We start from the raw sequence: 16,472 nt of genomic DNA, 5'->3' as shown, positions 1-16,472 counted from the left end.
TAATTTTCTCCTCAATTTCTGCAGCATCTAAAGACTTCTCGATGCTCCAGTCTCAGTCCTTAACCTAGAAATACAATTCTCCATTGTCTCCCAATCAGTGAGCACCCTTTCATTTACATTCAAATTATAAGTAGGTGTGGGGTTTTTTCTTTCTTTCTTTCTTATTCAAGTTCAGCATTCTCTGGTTCTAAACTGGAATGTCATATGTACCAATTGCTGATCAAAACATTGTGCCTTAAAAATGGCATTTGAAGAGTTGGAAACTAGCTTAAAGAAGATATCTCACTCCTTATAAAAGTGAGATACCTTCTGTTGTTTGAACCATGCCTACTTCCCTGATAGTTTGATTCCCAAATTAAAAATTGCACGTTTACCTAGTACAATATTTTTAGAAAGAAACAACAATAATAGCAGTAAGAGCAGCAATACCAGTAGCCCTGGATCTATGACCATTGGGTTTGACAACGGAACCCAACATTTCTGTTGCTAAGCGAGGCAGTTGTTAAGTGAGTTTTGCCCCCATTTCATGATCTTTCTTGCCCCCATTTTTTTAAGTGAATCATGACAGTTGTTAAATTAATAACATGTTTGTTCAATGAATCTGGCTTCCCCACTGACTTTGCTTGTGGGACGTTCACAGAAGCTGATCACATGACCCCAGGATACTGCAGACATCATAAATATAAGCCAGTTGCTGAGTGTCTGAATTGTGATCGTGTGAGCATGGGAATGCTGCAAAGGTCATTAAGTGTGACAAATGGTCATAAGTCACTTTTTTCAGTGCCATTGTAACTTTGAATGGTCACTAAGTGAACTGTTACAAATCGAGGGGATATTGTATTGCAAGTGCTCACTTTCTCTTTCAGAGATAATGCTATGAAAGAGGAAACTCTATGGATTTCAGCCATTGTCCCAAACTTCGAATTGATTTATCTATCATGTATATACCCTGGTACTTATACTACATCCATCTCATCTGAAAGAGGACAAAACAGGATTTCATGTTTATAATTAGCACTAATGTACTTCACTGTCATGCTTAAGCCAAGCAAATGTGATTGCAAGAATGCCTACGGACAGGCTGGGTCCCTCTTTCCCTCCCCCCCCCCCTTACCTCCTACCAACTCTCCCTGTCCCTAGGTAGACATGCACAGGCAATATTATTTCTCCCTGTGTTTTTAAATGAGAATTGTATGTTTAGAATAATTGAAGCGGAAAGCTGCTTGTTTGTCCTAATTTAGGAAAAGTTCAAATATTTAAAATACAAAAGATGATGGAATTGATATGGAGAAGGAACAGATGTTGACTGCAGAACAGCTGTAAGGCACATTTCTTTCTCTCTCTTTTTTCTCCACACCCTCCACCCCACACATTTTAGGATACACCAGCAAATCCCCTGGCTGAGAGGATTCTTCATCTCAAGGTAATTCGAAAGCTGCAGGCCTCCATTCTTTTGGATAAGCTGGTGGGAGGGAAGACATTCCGCTCTCAAAAGAGAAATAGGGGGGAAAATAGGCATTTAGTCCCCTCATGAAATGATTAACCTGGTTTGTTTGAATTTCTAATCTTGGTGTCTAACTATTAGAACATCAAGCTCAACAGGTGGCAGCATCTCTCTGGCTTGAAGCAAAGCAGGTAGGGCCTAGTTAGCAGTTGGCTCAGCGGTGTCAAACTCATGGCCAATGGACCGGATGCATCATGTGCTGGCCATGCCCACCCCCGGTTTAGCAAAGAGGGAAAGTCACAATATGTCACTTGATGACAACGTGACACCACAAGTTTGACACCTCTGAATTAGATGAAAGATGATCTGGGAATCCCAAATACATAGGCTAGACTGGGATGTTAAACCAACATCTTAGAATAAGAAAACAGGATGCTATTTCCATACTATTTCTAGGAATATGGAAGCACTGTTTCCATATTGTTTCCAAGTCCACAGATAGAACAGATATTGAAGCTGAAGCTCAAGTACTTTAGCCACCAAATGTGAAGAGGGGGACACATGTGAAAGGACTGATGTTGGGAAAGATTGATGGCAAAAGGAGAAGAGGACAGCAGAGAATGAGATGGTTAGATAGTGTCATTGTTACAAAGAACATGCATTTGGGCAAACTCTGGAAGATAGTGGAAGGCAGGAGGTCCTGTCATGCTGTGGGCTGTGAGGTCACAAAGAGTCAGACACCACTTAGCAACTGAACAAAACAAAAATATGACTATATCCATGAAGTCCCCAGGAATCAGTTTCAACGAGGCAGATTTTTAGTTTTTTATTAGCATGTCCCATTTATTTCTCCAATAAGTTCATGAAGGATTCTGTTTTCTATTAGATTAACTAATTAGCTAACCAACATAGAGTACATTTATTAATGTTCTATCTACTCTATTTGAACAAAACTCCATTTTAGAACAATGGAGTTTGGTAGATCTGGCATATTAATCACTTTCTTAACAAATGAAGATACTTTCCAGCCTACTTGGACAGTGTTAATTTCTTGGAGTAAAGAATAGTATAGTATTAAAAATTTTCTGGGGCACCCCAAGCTAAATCAAATAATTCATAAGGTATAAGATATAAAACCAAAGTACTCGTGTATATAAAGCATCTGAAATTGTCAATGTAGGATGAGGCACAAGAGGAAGGAAGGAAGGAAGGAAGGAAGGAAGGAAGGAAGGAAGGAAGGAAGGAAGGAAGGAAGGAAGGAAGGAAGGAAGGAAGGAAGGAAGGAAGGAAGGAAGGAAGGAAGGAAAGAAGGAAGGAAGGAAGGAAGTTAGTTCAGAGTTCTGCCTTAAAAGCTTGAAAAGGGTGCCACTGTTGCTTCCAAGGACAGCTAGTTCATTCTTCCTAAAAACTTTTCTAATTCTTTAAAATACTTTACTCTCATGCATTCATATCCTGATTAATTTTGATCCTTTGCTACTTCAAACAAGATGACACAGCTTATGCAAGTTTTTGTAAGTATCTTTTTTCCAAAGTCCAGGTGAAAGGAATACACCTAGCAAATATTCCAAATTATCATCACTTGTTTTGGAAAAACTAACATCTAAAATTGTCTCTAGCCTACTCCCACTTTCTATTTTCTTCTTTTGTTTTTCTCTTTCATCCTCTGAGAAATTTACCTGCCAATTCTTTGCTCGGTTTTCCAATTTCTCCTTGTCATTCACAGCTTTCTTCCCATCTTATTCATTATGAGCTCAATCTCTTTAACCATGTCCATAGAAGATTTTTTTTTCCAGAAAGTTATTAAGTTTCAAAGCACTAGATTTCCTATTCTATCTTTCTTCATTTCTTTATTGTATTAAATTTCAAATAAAAAAGTATTTTTACATTACTATAACATATTGCTTAAATTCTAAAGGCCATACCTACAAATATATACATTTTAAAAGGTAATAATATCTTTAAGTTATACGAAAATGTATTATCACCAAATTTTGATTAATTCCCTTGAATATTCTTTAATTAATTGAAGCAATGATATATATTAAGAAGACACTATAAAAAATCAGATACAAATTTAATTTCCAACACTGTATGATATAGTCGTTGGTTTGGCTATGATGAACAAAGTATCAATTTGTTATATTGATAAATAAGAGATACACTGTATAATGCAAAGAACTTTACATTGTAAGCAAATGTAAATCAAGATGATGGTCTTTCCTGCCAATTTCAGACTAAAAGGAATTAAAAGTAGGATGAACCAATACTACTAATAATTTGTTTTCCCTCCCCCAAGTTCTTATAGCATTGAGAATATAGGAAAATGTTTATCGAAGATAGACATAAAAAATATTCTACTACATGACTATATTTGCTGCATACAACTTTCTCAAATCCATCCCTATCTGTGTTTTCTGGTAAGCTGAACTTGCCTATATTACTTCCAAGAATAAAGAACTGCAATTACAAAGAAAGAACCAATGAGACACACTATTTTCATAAGTGCTCAAATAGCCAATTAAGTAGCTACATGACAAGTGCTACGTACATTTTAGATAGTTGCATTGTTTCATTACTTAGCTTGATGTGTGTTCCTTTGTCAGCTTTCTAAACTGTATGGATTTACAGCTGGTCCCTCTCTTCCCCGATCTCTGAAATGGGAGCAAACCTGATATAGTCAACAGCATAATGAAAAACACATTTTTATCAGTATTATCAGCAACTGGTAATCTATATCATGCATAAAGCTAACTATTCTTGGGTGAGTGTCTGTGATTATATATAGCTTTCTCTCACCCTCACCCCTAGCCCCATTTATTCAGAATATTTTTCAGTTATACTGTGTTTGGTAAATATGCTGGCACTCAGGTTGATAGCCCCAGGTGCCAAGCACATGTGCTTGTAGCTAGACACTTGGCACCCACAGATAAACCTTCCTTGTTCCACTCTGATTATATTTTGCTTTTCATGTAATGTTGGCAACGGAAAGAGTTCTTACTATTTTAATCTCAGGCGAACCTTCAACACAATTTAATTTTAACTAGCAATTGTAATTCTACATTCATATATCAGGAAATGTGCTGGCAATTTATGAATGGGTGTGGAATGTAAGACTAAAATCTTCACAGAGTTTTATCATTCAACTAATATTCCAAGCAAAAGTCCAGGGATTGTCTTTCATTGGAGAACATCTGGGTTGCAGTTCTTTTAGATTCACTTGGAATGTATTTATCACATGTGATCCAAGATCTTTAATCGGTACTCCCTCCCTAATCTTTTGACCAAAGATTATTTTAAAGCCTACCTTGAAAGTTACATTTGAGTGGTTCTCTATTGATTATATTCTAAGACATCACCCACCTTTCCCTTTTTTTAACATGAAAATTCTGAGGTAAAAAAAGTTCTGAAATAACATTCTGAGGTAAAATGCTGAGATAAAACAAAGCACCCTCCATGTTATCAGTAACAGAATTGCTAAAGTACCCTTGCCTTTGGATCCATGTTGCTTTAAGAGCCATAATGAGTGTTATTTTCCTGAAAACAAGGCTCACTGAAATAAGATGTAAAACTACAAAATAGAACAGTCTGGTATAATGTATTTTGATTGCAGATAGTAGTAGGAGCTTGCTCTTGACTCCTTGATATATTACCATTGGATTAAAGAAATTATAGCCTAAGCATACAGCAGAAGACAGTATAAATTTTACAGCTCAGAGGCCTGGGAGTTATCTCAAAACAAGTCTGGCCATACACTGCCCTTAGCCTCCATAAATTTTGGGTGAAGCAACACATTTAGGGATCTAAAGAACATTTTTTGAAGCATGAATAAGATTTTCCTCCACTGGTTTTTATGTAAGAAAGAGGATGCTTTGTTTGTTTTATTCAGGGAACACCAACAGTATTCAGTGTTCATATCTATGCTCAAGATTGGGCAGCCAGAAATGGGAGGGGTTAGGATAGGAAAGTGGGCAGAGCTTACATATACAGGGCCAAATATGGGACCTTTGACTCACAGGGACAGTATAGGTTTAATCTTTGCCTCTTATTATGCAGCTGGGCTTGTTCCCAACATTTGGTGGTATATTCCAAACTGTTTTACAGGAAGTACAGATTATGTAGCAAATTGGTTGGGAGCTGTGAGACCCACATAAAATATCCGGAAGGGTCATTTATTGCCCCCTGTTATAATAGTAGAGTGAAGAAGCACAGGCAGTTCTTGGAGCTGCAAAGGTAGCCCACATAGCACCACTGCACTTCAAGCTGCATTGGCTGTTTGTTTGCTCCCAGGTACAATTTAAGGTGTTGGTAATAACTTTTAAAGCCCTTCATCACATGGGTTCAGTCTACTCGAGGAACGATTTCATCCCACTGGGGCTGGCCAGCTTCACCCATGCTGGCAGAGGCGGCATGCTGCGGGACCCATCGGCCAGGGTATTGTGCTGCCCCACTCACATCAATGTGGTTTATAGAGAGTTTTATTGGTGTTCCCCAGCAGTTCTCATCTCTTGGCCTCAGAACTGTCCCAAATAAAGCCATTCACAAGCAAGCCAAGATTAGTCCACCAGCCAATGGCCAATAGTCCATAAAACAAATGCAAAGCTGGTCCAACAAGTAATTCCACTGAACCAACTTAAAGTCACCAGGCAAAATTGAATGTACCTCCACGAGAACTCACTTGTCAGGAGAAGTTCAAAAGTTCAAAGGGAAACATGAATAAGCAGGCAGCCATGAATCACACATGTTCCCAGAAACACCTTCTTCTGCCTGCCATGCCAAATAGCTTCCTGGTGCAGCCCATCAAGAGGAGTGGGGCCTTCTGCCAAGTAATCTGGAAGACCTCCGTTTCTCTACCCTGTGTGCTCTGAGATCCACCATGGAAGGCAGCTCTTCCCCCTCTTCTTCACTGACTTACAAGCTGTTCCCAGACATAACCTATAGTTCTCTTTCTGTGGCAGTTCAGGGTCAGTAATTAACCCCGTTCCTGACATGCCAGGAATGAGCTCATCCTCCCTTGAGCAGGCTGCCAAGGAAGAGTCAGAGGAGTCATCCAAGGGAGACATGACAGGTATTCCAGCCTGTGGGATCCAAGGGAAGGGCCTTCTCTGCCATTGCTCCTGTCTTTAATATCTTCTCCCCTGACTGAGGTCATCTCCAATCTCCAATCCTCTTAATCTTCTGCAAGAGCTTAAAGACCTGGCTCTGACAGTTGCCTTGGGGTGCTAAAGGAAGGTCTTCACATTGGGGGCTAGTTGATATATTAATAATAAATCCCACCTCCCCGCTTGCTCATCTTGCTCGCTCTCTCCCTGTCTTTTAGCTCGGTATTGTATGTTGTATTTTTTGTATTTCTATAATATTTATTTCTGTAGTTTATTCTTTTTAATATTGTAAGCTGCTCAGAGTTACCCTGTGCTAAGATGGGCAGCCAATAAATTTAATAAATTAATAAATTATAAATACTGACTTACCGGTAGGGAAGGCTAAGTCTTTTCACATTTAGTCTCATTCTTATACATTTTTACCACAAGCAACCCATATTTCCCTTTTCATTTATACTGTTATTATTTATATTTTACTTCTAATTATGGTATTTCCCTACTGCCAACTCTACAAGGATATGTGGCAGTTTACAATTTCTCCATATTGTGTTGGAATCTCCAGCTGGACTGGAGGGAAGTCAGAGCGGGGTTGCTCTGAGTTTAGAGTCACCTTGGAGAGCAGCAAGTGGAACAGGTTAGACACCCCCAGAATCCTTGAAGCCTGATCTTGCTGTTTGCAAGCAAATGCAGTCAGTCTGGCAAAGTTCTTGTAACATATTTGACTAGCAATAAAACCACTTTTGAGACCCTTCATGAGTGCTTAGTTGCTTTCACCTTACAATATACTGTAGATCAATAAAGCAACCACATAAAATCACTAAAATGTATCCATTAATCCTTCCCTGGTGTCCACTCTCCCAGAAACATACTACAAATTATATTATGTTGGACAGGTTTTCAAGATTATGTTTTTCTATTCCATTATAATAAAGACCATTTCTGGAATCCCAGCCATGGCTGTTCCTTGACTTTACCTCAAAGGGTTGATATCCATCTTGATTGTTTGTCCACATTCTCTCTGCCCCATTTTAAATTAAACAAATTCAAGGTGGTATTATTTTGAGTTTCTTCCCTCTTCCTCAGTATTGACTTATCAAATCAAATCTTTATGAGTCAGCATAACAAAATTGAATAAAGTTTGATCAAAGTTCCATTTTAACAGTTTATTAACATTTATTCCTTCCTGGTTTCTAAGATCAGACCCTCTATAACCATGGCTTCATGTAAATATTGAAAAACAGCGGGAAGACAGACAATACGCTAGAATATAATATAGATCAGTGATCCCCAACCTTTTTTATGCCGCGGCCCGGTACCGGCATCAGCTGGGCGCCGCGGCCTGGTACCGGCATCAGCTGGGCGCCGCCATCTTTTTTTGATGAAAAGTGCTTCCGGTGACCTCACCGGAAGCACTTTTCATCAAAAAGATGGCGGCATCGCTTCTCTGGTGAGCTTTTCTGGGTAGAAATGGCTTTCTACCGGAAAAGCTCACCAAGCTGGTGCGCCATATTTTTTGATGAAAAGTGCTTCCGGTGAGCTTTCTACCCGGAAAAGCTCACCGGAAGCACTTTTTCATCAAAAAGATGGCGGCGCCCAGCAAACCAGCGGCCCGGTAGGACTTGTTACACGGACCGGTACCGGTCCGTGGACCGGTGGTTGGGGACCCCTGATATAGATGATCCAAAAGGAGACCATGTCTGGTGATTTCAAAAGATACTGAAAGATTTAAAAGGACAGAAAGATTTCAGTGTTACCATCCAACTCCCAACTAAAGCCAATCAGAGTAATCCTTGCTGTTTGTAGCCCATGTCCATGTCTGAACCATGTCTGAAAGAAAGCCAGATTACCCATTTCATCAATATGCCTTCCAGGTTGCTTCCGTTTTCTCAATGACCTCCTTTAAAAAGGGAGGATTGGAGACAGTGACTCATACGAAGATTTTGATAAAATTTGCACTTCAGTTGAAAACATGAATTTTTCTGTAGGAAGAGACTCACGTGGAAAAAAATGGATTTCTTGTTTGAGGAGAATTGACTAGGTAATTTTGGCAATAGTAATGGCCTTTTTCAAAAAAACAAAATGAAATGAAACTGGTCATCTTCCACCCGTTATTTCCCACCTCATTCAGAATAAAGTTATGTCTTTGTGGGGAATTATTTAGAGAGCATTTGGCCAATGGGAAGGACAGGACTGCAATTCCCACAAAAGAAATTCATACTGAAAGTTCTCAGGTGGGAACTTTTAGCTGAGAACTAAAATGAATCACATTAACAATTAAATAGAAAAGATCATTAGAATTGACCCAAATAAGAAAAGATGCTTACCAAACAAAAGGTTACTCAGTCTGTGGTCTGGACACATAGCTTGTAGCAATCGATGAGGAATTTTTGTGCTTGTGCCTAATATATAGATCAGTTTGCTGCTAACAGTGAGCATATATGTGCATGTCCTTTTCTCTGAGCAGGAGGAATAGTTCTGCGGAAACTGCCTTAGAAAAATTAATCATATAAAAGAATTCAATCTGAAATTTAATTGGGAGGGAATGAGGGCAAGCCTCTCTTTAGCCAGAAATGAAGTTTGGTTTGTGTTTCATTTTCCTTTTAAAATTTGCCATATGGAGTAGGGGTTACACTTTTAAAAAAAATACGAAGTGACTGAAGAATCTTTTAAAACTTACTTCATTATAGTCTGGCTACAGTGTATAGCCAGATGCTACACCAAAATGGATTATAGATGGCTATACATCTCTGGAGGAAATGCAAATAATTATAGACGTTGCCACTGTGAGGCTACATTTGATGGAAATATTGAATTGCATAATTCATCCCTTTGCCACTTCTACTTAAGAAGTTTTCTTCAGATACCTTTTAAAGTTTACCAAGATGATTTTGTTAGTGCAACATTTATCAGCTGTTGTGGCTCAGAGGTTTATCTGAGCCTCATTGGACAGGTAACCAAGTCCTTAATTTTCTTCCTAAATCCCAGCTCTTATTTTCACAAACCAAATGCATTTTCATAATCAAACAGATCCCTTTCTCTCCAGCCCCACTTTTTCTAACCGCCAAAACCTCCTGTTCCTGAACTTCCAACATGCTGCAGAATTCAATCAATGAATCTCTTGACTCAGATAAAATAAGAAAGGGTTCAGTTAGACTGAACTGCAATTAGCTCCTCAGCTGATTAAAAATGTTATCTATCTATCTATCTATCTATCTATCTATCTATCTATCTATCTATCTACCTATCATCTATCTATCTATCTAGCCAGCTAGCTATCTAGCTAACTAGCTAGCTAGCTAGCATCTTTCAGACTAAGACAAAGCTCTTTTATTCAGCAATTTGTATATAGAGAAAGCTTAAATCCCATTAAAGTTCAAATAAAGCACAGTAATAATCCATCTCCCCAGAGGTGACATCAACATTGAAGTCATGCTGATAATGACTAAAGCAAATTTTATATTGGTTGGCCCAGAGTCCGAGAAAGTCAGGAGAACATTTTTCAAAGTATCCCAATTCACATTCCATGAGTTTATAACAATAACAATGCTCTTGAAGCTGGGGAATGACACTTCAAGAAATTAAGCACAAATCAGGCAGCCTCCGTTCTTCAAGAACAGCAAGCACAGCAAGCTCCTGAAAAATAGCCACTTTCCAATAAGGCTAGGCATCCTAGGCAGGATGTTTAATCTTTAAAATATTTATGTGTGGAATTTATATCGCTGCCCTACATGGACAATTGTGCCTCTGAGCAGCATACGATCTGTAAAACAGTGACAACAAAAGCAGTATTGTTTAAAAAAATTAACAGGTGACAGGAGCTCAGATTCTTATTACAGGTAGTCGACGACTTACGATTGCAACTGAGTCCAAAATTTCTGTTGCAAAGCAAAAACAGTTGTTAAGTGAGTTTTGCCCCACTTTATGATCTTTCTTGCCACAGTTGTTAAATAAGTAACATGGTGGTTAAGTGAATCTGGCTTCCCCGTTGACTTCACTTGTCAGAAGGTCACAAAAAATGATCCCAGGACCCTGGAACACTGCTACTGTCATAAATACCATCATAAATGCATGCTAGTTGCCAAGCATCTGAATTCTGATCATGTGACCATGGGGTTGATGCAATGGTTATAAGTGTGAAAAATGGTCCTAAGTCACTTTTTCAGTGCCATTGCAACTTTGAATGGTCACTAAATGAACTGTTGTTCGTCCAGGACTCCCTGTGTACCCTTCCAAGTGTATTACTTTGTTTTGCATTCTTACATTGTAAGGGTAGACAGTCTACATCAGGGTCCCCAACCCCTGGGCCACAGCCCACTACCGGGCTGTGGCCACAAAAGTGGCAGGCGAGCACATGTGTGCACCTCTATTTGTGTAAGCAGCAGGCTCATGTGCCCGGCATGCACACACACACACACACACACACACACACACACACACACACACTGCTCACACGAAACCATCCCCTCTTCCCTTTTACTACTCTGCAAATCTAAAAAGGTTGAAGACTGCTGGTGTACACTGGTATTTCTCAACCTTTAAGTTGAGATGGGGAATTCCAAGAGTTGAAGTCCGCTCATCTAACGATTGAGAAACACAGGCTGTAACAGATGTGAATGGGTCCTTTTTTTATAGCCATTTCAGTCTGTGGCTTGGTCATCTGAGTGGAGTAAAGAGTGTGGTAATCCTTGCCCTTGTATCATATTGAGGTGACATGTATACGGAGGAGGAGGAGAAGGAGAAGGAGAAGGAGGAGGAGGAGGAGGAGGAGGAGGAGAGAGGGAGGGAGGGGGAGGAGAAGGAGGAAATTGTTGGAGGTTCCCCTTTTTCTCTTCCACATGCAATTATGTCTGCCTGAGCAGCGGGAAGCAAGCTGATATGATCTTACTAATATGGAGCAAGGATTCATGCTGTGTGAGATATATCCTGGAGAAAATAGGAAGGCCCCGTATATTCCCCAAAAGAGAAATTTTGAGTTGGTTGACATAGTCATACACTACCTGAAACATTGATAAGGACATTAGACTAGAGGGTAGATGATTGGTAACCTAGGCCACACACATATATATCACAATACCCCTAAATAAGCATAGAACCATTTAATTAAATTCTGGCTGTGTGTAACCAACAATCTAGAGCAGGGGTTCAAACTCATGGCCCATGGGCTAGATGCGTCATGTGCTGGCCCTGCCCCACCCAGTTTAGTGAAGGGGGGAAAAGTTCCGATACATCACGTGATGCCACCGTGACGATGTGAATTTGACACCCCTGATCTAGAGAAATATAAATAAATAGTACCAGTTCCTCTGAATTATGAAGTCTGTGATCATAAACATGCTTACTGACAAATAAGTACCATTGGTCATAAAGGATTAACTGCCAAAGAAGTAAATTTCAGATTGTGCTGGTTTCCTTACCACCTTAATCTGAGTTATGTAGGATCTCTTCAGGCCTTTAGAATAATATAATATTTCATACAATAATACAATAGCTCTAAGAAACAGGAAGAAAACTGGCATAACTTTTCTATAATGCCTAGGACTAAAGGAATGATGTTTAGGAATAAAGGTCTTAGATGACCCAAGGGTTCGAAAACAAACACAGATCTTGTATCTTCTCATTTCTTCATAGTTCCTTTCTGGAAGGAGAATGTTCATTCTTAGCAGGTCCCTTAGAATAGGGCTTTTCATTTCTAGCTGATTTTTATTCCTGTAACTGGAGCAAAGATTAGCCCAAACTCTATTCTTGCTATTATTCACCTGGTATCCACGAAAGAAATGCAACTAACTCATTGTTGACATTGCACGAGAAGATCAAGGCATTGCTTTTTTCCTTTCTTTTTCTAGCAACATTGCAAAGAAGACGCGGTCTCTCCAAAAACACACACTGTTTGGTTATTGCCTTGGTTTTTCAATTCTTTTCTTTCTTTTTTTCTTGTGGAAGGAAAAACTGAAGATCCTGGCAAGCTCATATGTTTTCAAAAGTGAGTATAACTTTCCCCTGATAGATTACTGCCTTAGCAGAACGGGGCAGTAAAACAGATCAAATTTACCTTGACAGGCACAGAAATTGGAGAGTCTGTCTATTCCAAAATGGGTTGCACTTCTCTAGAAAGAACATAGACATATTGTATTCTTAGAGCCCTAATTGTCACTGAAGGCCCAAGTGATCTCAGTTGCCAGGAATTGAGACTTAAAGTTTTTATTTATTCGAATATATTTGTGAAAAGATTGTTATGAGGCAACCAACAGAATTACACATTTCCATTTTTTTTTTTTTTAAAAAAAAGTGTATTCAAAGTCATTTCTTCAGTTAAAAGGTGCTGCTTATTTCAAAATAAATTGCATGGCTGTCTGAAATGCTGGATGTAAAATATGAAACTGTGTCACTACCTGATGAAGATTAGAAGCAGGTTCTTCAGTCATGAGGGGGGAAAATAATCTCCAATCATTTCAAAATAATGTCCCTTCAAGGGTATAATGAGAAATGGTATTTCTCTCCTAAACGTTTTGTGTAATATTTCTTTTCTGGCCAGTATATTTTAGGTAGAGTGTACACATAAAAATTTCCTGTTATAAGTACTGGGATATATAACATGGTGCATGTTACCATCTACTCAAAATACAGTAAACACCATTGCTGGAATCTATAGGTGAGGTCTGCTAACAAAAACACAAATAATTTAATTTAAAAAAATACATTTAAAAATAGGATTTGCTTGAGACAAATTAAAACCTCTTATTCTGCTCTGGTAGAAATATATAGCAAATATATTACAATATACAGAAAAAGAGATTACAAGTAGTCCTCAACTTACAATTCATTTAGTGACTGTTCAAAGTTACAACGGCACTGAATAAAGTGACTTATGATCATTTTTCACACTTACAACCTTTGCAGCATCTCCAAACTCATGTGATCAACTTGGCAACTGGTTCATATTTATGACCATTCCAGTGTTCCAGGGATCACCTTTTGCAACCTTTTGACAAACAAAGTCAACAGGGAAGCCAGATTCATTCAACAACTGTGTTACTAATTTATCAACTACAGTGATTCACTTAAAAGTCATGGCAAAAGAGGTCATAAAATGGGGCAAAACACACTTAACAAATGTCTCACTTAGCAGCAGAAATTTTGGGCTCAGTTGTAAGTCAAGGACTACCTGTACTGCTACTTTGTGATGAAATCCAGGGGAGAAAACCCTTTTGTCATATTTATGTTACTGCAATGTTGCTGTTTTAAAATCCTGCATTGTTTTAGCCTGGAGCCAACTGATTACCTGTATAAACATCCCATTGGGATATTAGGAGCAGGTGCTTGTTCTTGTTACAACAAGCACCTGATTATGATATTCAGGTCTGATGTTTACATAGGTAATCATTTGGAAGCAATATTTATCCATCACGCTGCATTCATCCATCTTCTAGATTATGTGGCTGAAAATGTAAATGACAAAGTGAGATTCACTCCTCTGTTAAGTATCTATCACTGCATCATTTATTGACATAATAAGAGACTATGATCCATTGTGAGACATGTCCAATATGTTCACTGTGTTAAAAATGCCACATTCGCTAGCCTTAAATAATATTAATTAGCGCTGCCTGCAATGTGTCACCTGCATCGAATGTCAGATGACGTCTTTTCAGAAAATCCACAATATTGCATAGCAATATGTAATTGCTTGGGGTAGGAAAAATCCCCCCCCCCAAGGCAGCATTTAAAGAGAATATGGAAGTTATTTCTTGGACAATATAACTGAAAACCTTTGAAGAGAATTTAAAAACCCACGAAATTAATATTGAACATTGTCTTAGATCAGTGCATCATTTTCTCTGCTATCTGTGGAAGCACTCAAACTTTCTTTCAGGTGTTCGAGTGGACAGAACAGCCCCTTTAAGAATTTAACTTTAATTATTACACCCTTAAAGCAATGGTGATGGAAGTCTGAAAAAGTTGAGCTGATTCAGTGAATAGCAAATAGGGAATGTGCTCCATGAATTCCTTTTGATTTGATTACATAGCTCTGATTATGAATAATTCTTTAACCCAACAACCAACATTACAGCCCCAAATACAGAGGCCAGATAGTTTTCCTTTATCAGCTGTTCACTAAATGTATTAGACTATCCACACTGTCTGGTGATGATAAAAGTCATACTCTGTCATATTGGGACAGTGGGAGACATTAGACCAAACAAGGCAATAAGATCACATACCAACTCCTTTTTCTATTAGAAACACCTTTCTATATAGGAAAACTGGTGGAAGGTAGGTAGGTAGCTAAGTAGGTAGGTAGGTAGGTAGGTAGGTAGGAAGGAAGGAAGGAAGGAACCATCTTATTTACCAATTTTATTTCATTCTTCAACACAGTGACTAAATTAATAGACCAGCAAAATACTGTGGACATAATATATTTAGATTTCAGCAAAGCATTCAGCAAAGAAGACCACAACCTACTTCTCAGCAAGCTAGAAAAAAGTGGAATAGATAGCACCACCACTAGGTGGACTCGCAACTGGCTGACAAATCGTACTCAACGAGTAGTCCTTAATGGGACTATCCAGACCTCAAACTCAGAACCAAACCAAAACCCAGAACATCATATCACAGCCACCCGCTCAGGATATCATATCACGGAACTCAGGAGGTTACACCACAAAACCTCAGGATGTTGCAACACAGCCATTACCCAGGATATTACAGCACAAGACCCAGGATGTCAAAACAATAGAATTCAGAAGGTCATCACACAGCCCATTACCCAGGTCATTACAACACAGGAGGCTGATAGACACACAGCCAATACCTCAGCCACACATGTTCTTATGAAAAAGCCAGCCAATCTGCAAACATCAACTCCATCAACCAATCAAAAAATGACAACACAGCCAACCTCCCCACCAGTATATATAGGGAGACGGCAGCTCCAATCACGCTTTGCTCGCTCAAGCATGAAGCCGAAAGCACCCGCCTGAAGATGGCGAGTGGGACCTCGCCGAGACGTTGCCAAGATACTCTCAATCTTACATGGGAAAAGACCCCAAAATGCCAAGACCTGCATATATATATATGCCAAGTTGGCAATGCCAGTTATATCATCTAACTCTGATGGTATGATTCAAGGACTATACTGGAGCCAACACAGGATACTTATTACCAGTACCAGGATGTTTGAGAATGTTGTAAATATATTTAATATTTAAAAAGAACAGTGAGTATTTTTTATATTCAGTTTTCCTTGATCTGATTGCTAACGTTTAGTATTTTTGTACTCCCTATGTAAATATATCAGAGACATCTGCAGCATCCAGTGGGTTTGTCTAAATGAAAAAAGCAGTATGGAGCTATTGTAATGCAAGCTCTGAGCTATGTGGAACATCACAATGCACATACAAAAGGGACTAAACTTGTGTTATGTTGGTGCAGTGTTGTTTTCATCATTTGGTGCACATACAGAGAGAGATGCCTCCAAGGTATTTGCTCTCTCGGAACTCAATTCTACGTACGTGATGAAGAAGCTGCTTGTCCATCAAGGTAGGCCAGTTCAGGAAACAGACATGATAAGGACTATTGGAATTCTTGTCATGGGGTCCAATAAGAGAAACTTGACAACCTGCCAGAATTTCCCTCTATCCCATCGTCTACCAACAGAATCAAGGCATGAAATGGTTCTTGCATACCTTTACCAACATGATGCCTGTTTCCCTCTACAGAAGTGAATTTACAGTGATATTCAACTCAATGAGAGTTGAACTTTCTGTTCATAGAACAGAACATCATCAGATTTGGAAGGAACCTTTGGAGGTCTTCTAGTCCAACCCCTTGTTCTACCAGGAAACCCTAATATCTCATCTAAATCATTTAGGATCATTCAAAAACCTGTATGATTCAGGTTTCTAATCATGCCGTAGAAAGTTTTACTTGCT

Source organism: Notechis scutatus, chromosome 3 (assembly GCF_049901735.1).
Source record: "Notechis scutatus isolate UNSWTSFEM ecotype Mainland chromosome 3, rNotScu1.2, whole genome shotgun sequence".
NCBI lineage: Eukaryota > Metazoa > Chordata > Lepidosauria > Squamata > Elapidae > Notechis > Notechis scutatus.
Note: the sequence above shows the minus strand (reverse complement) of the source record.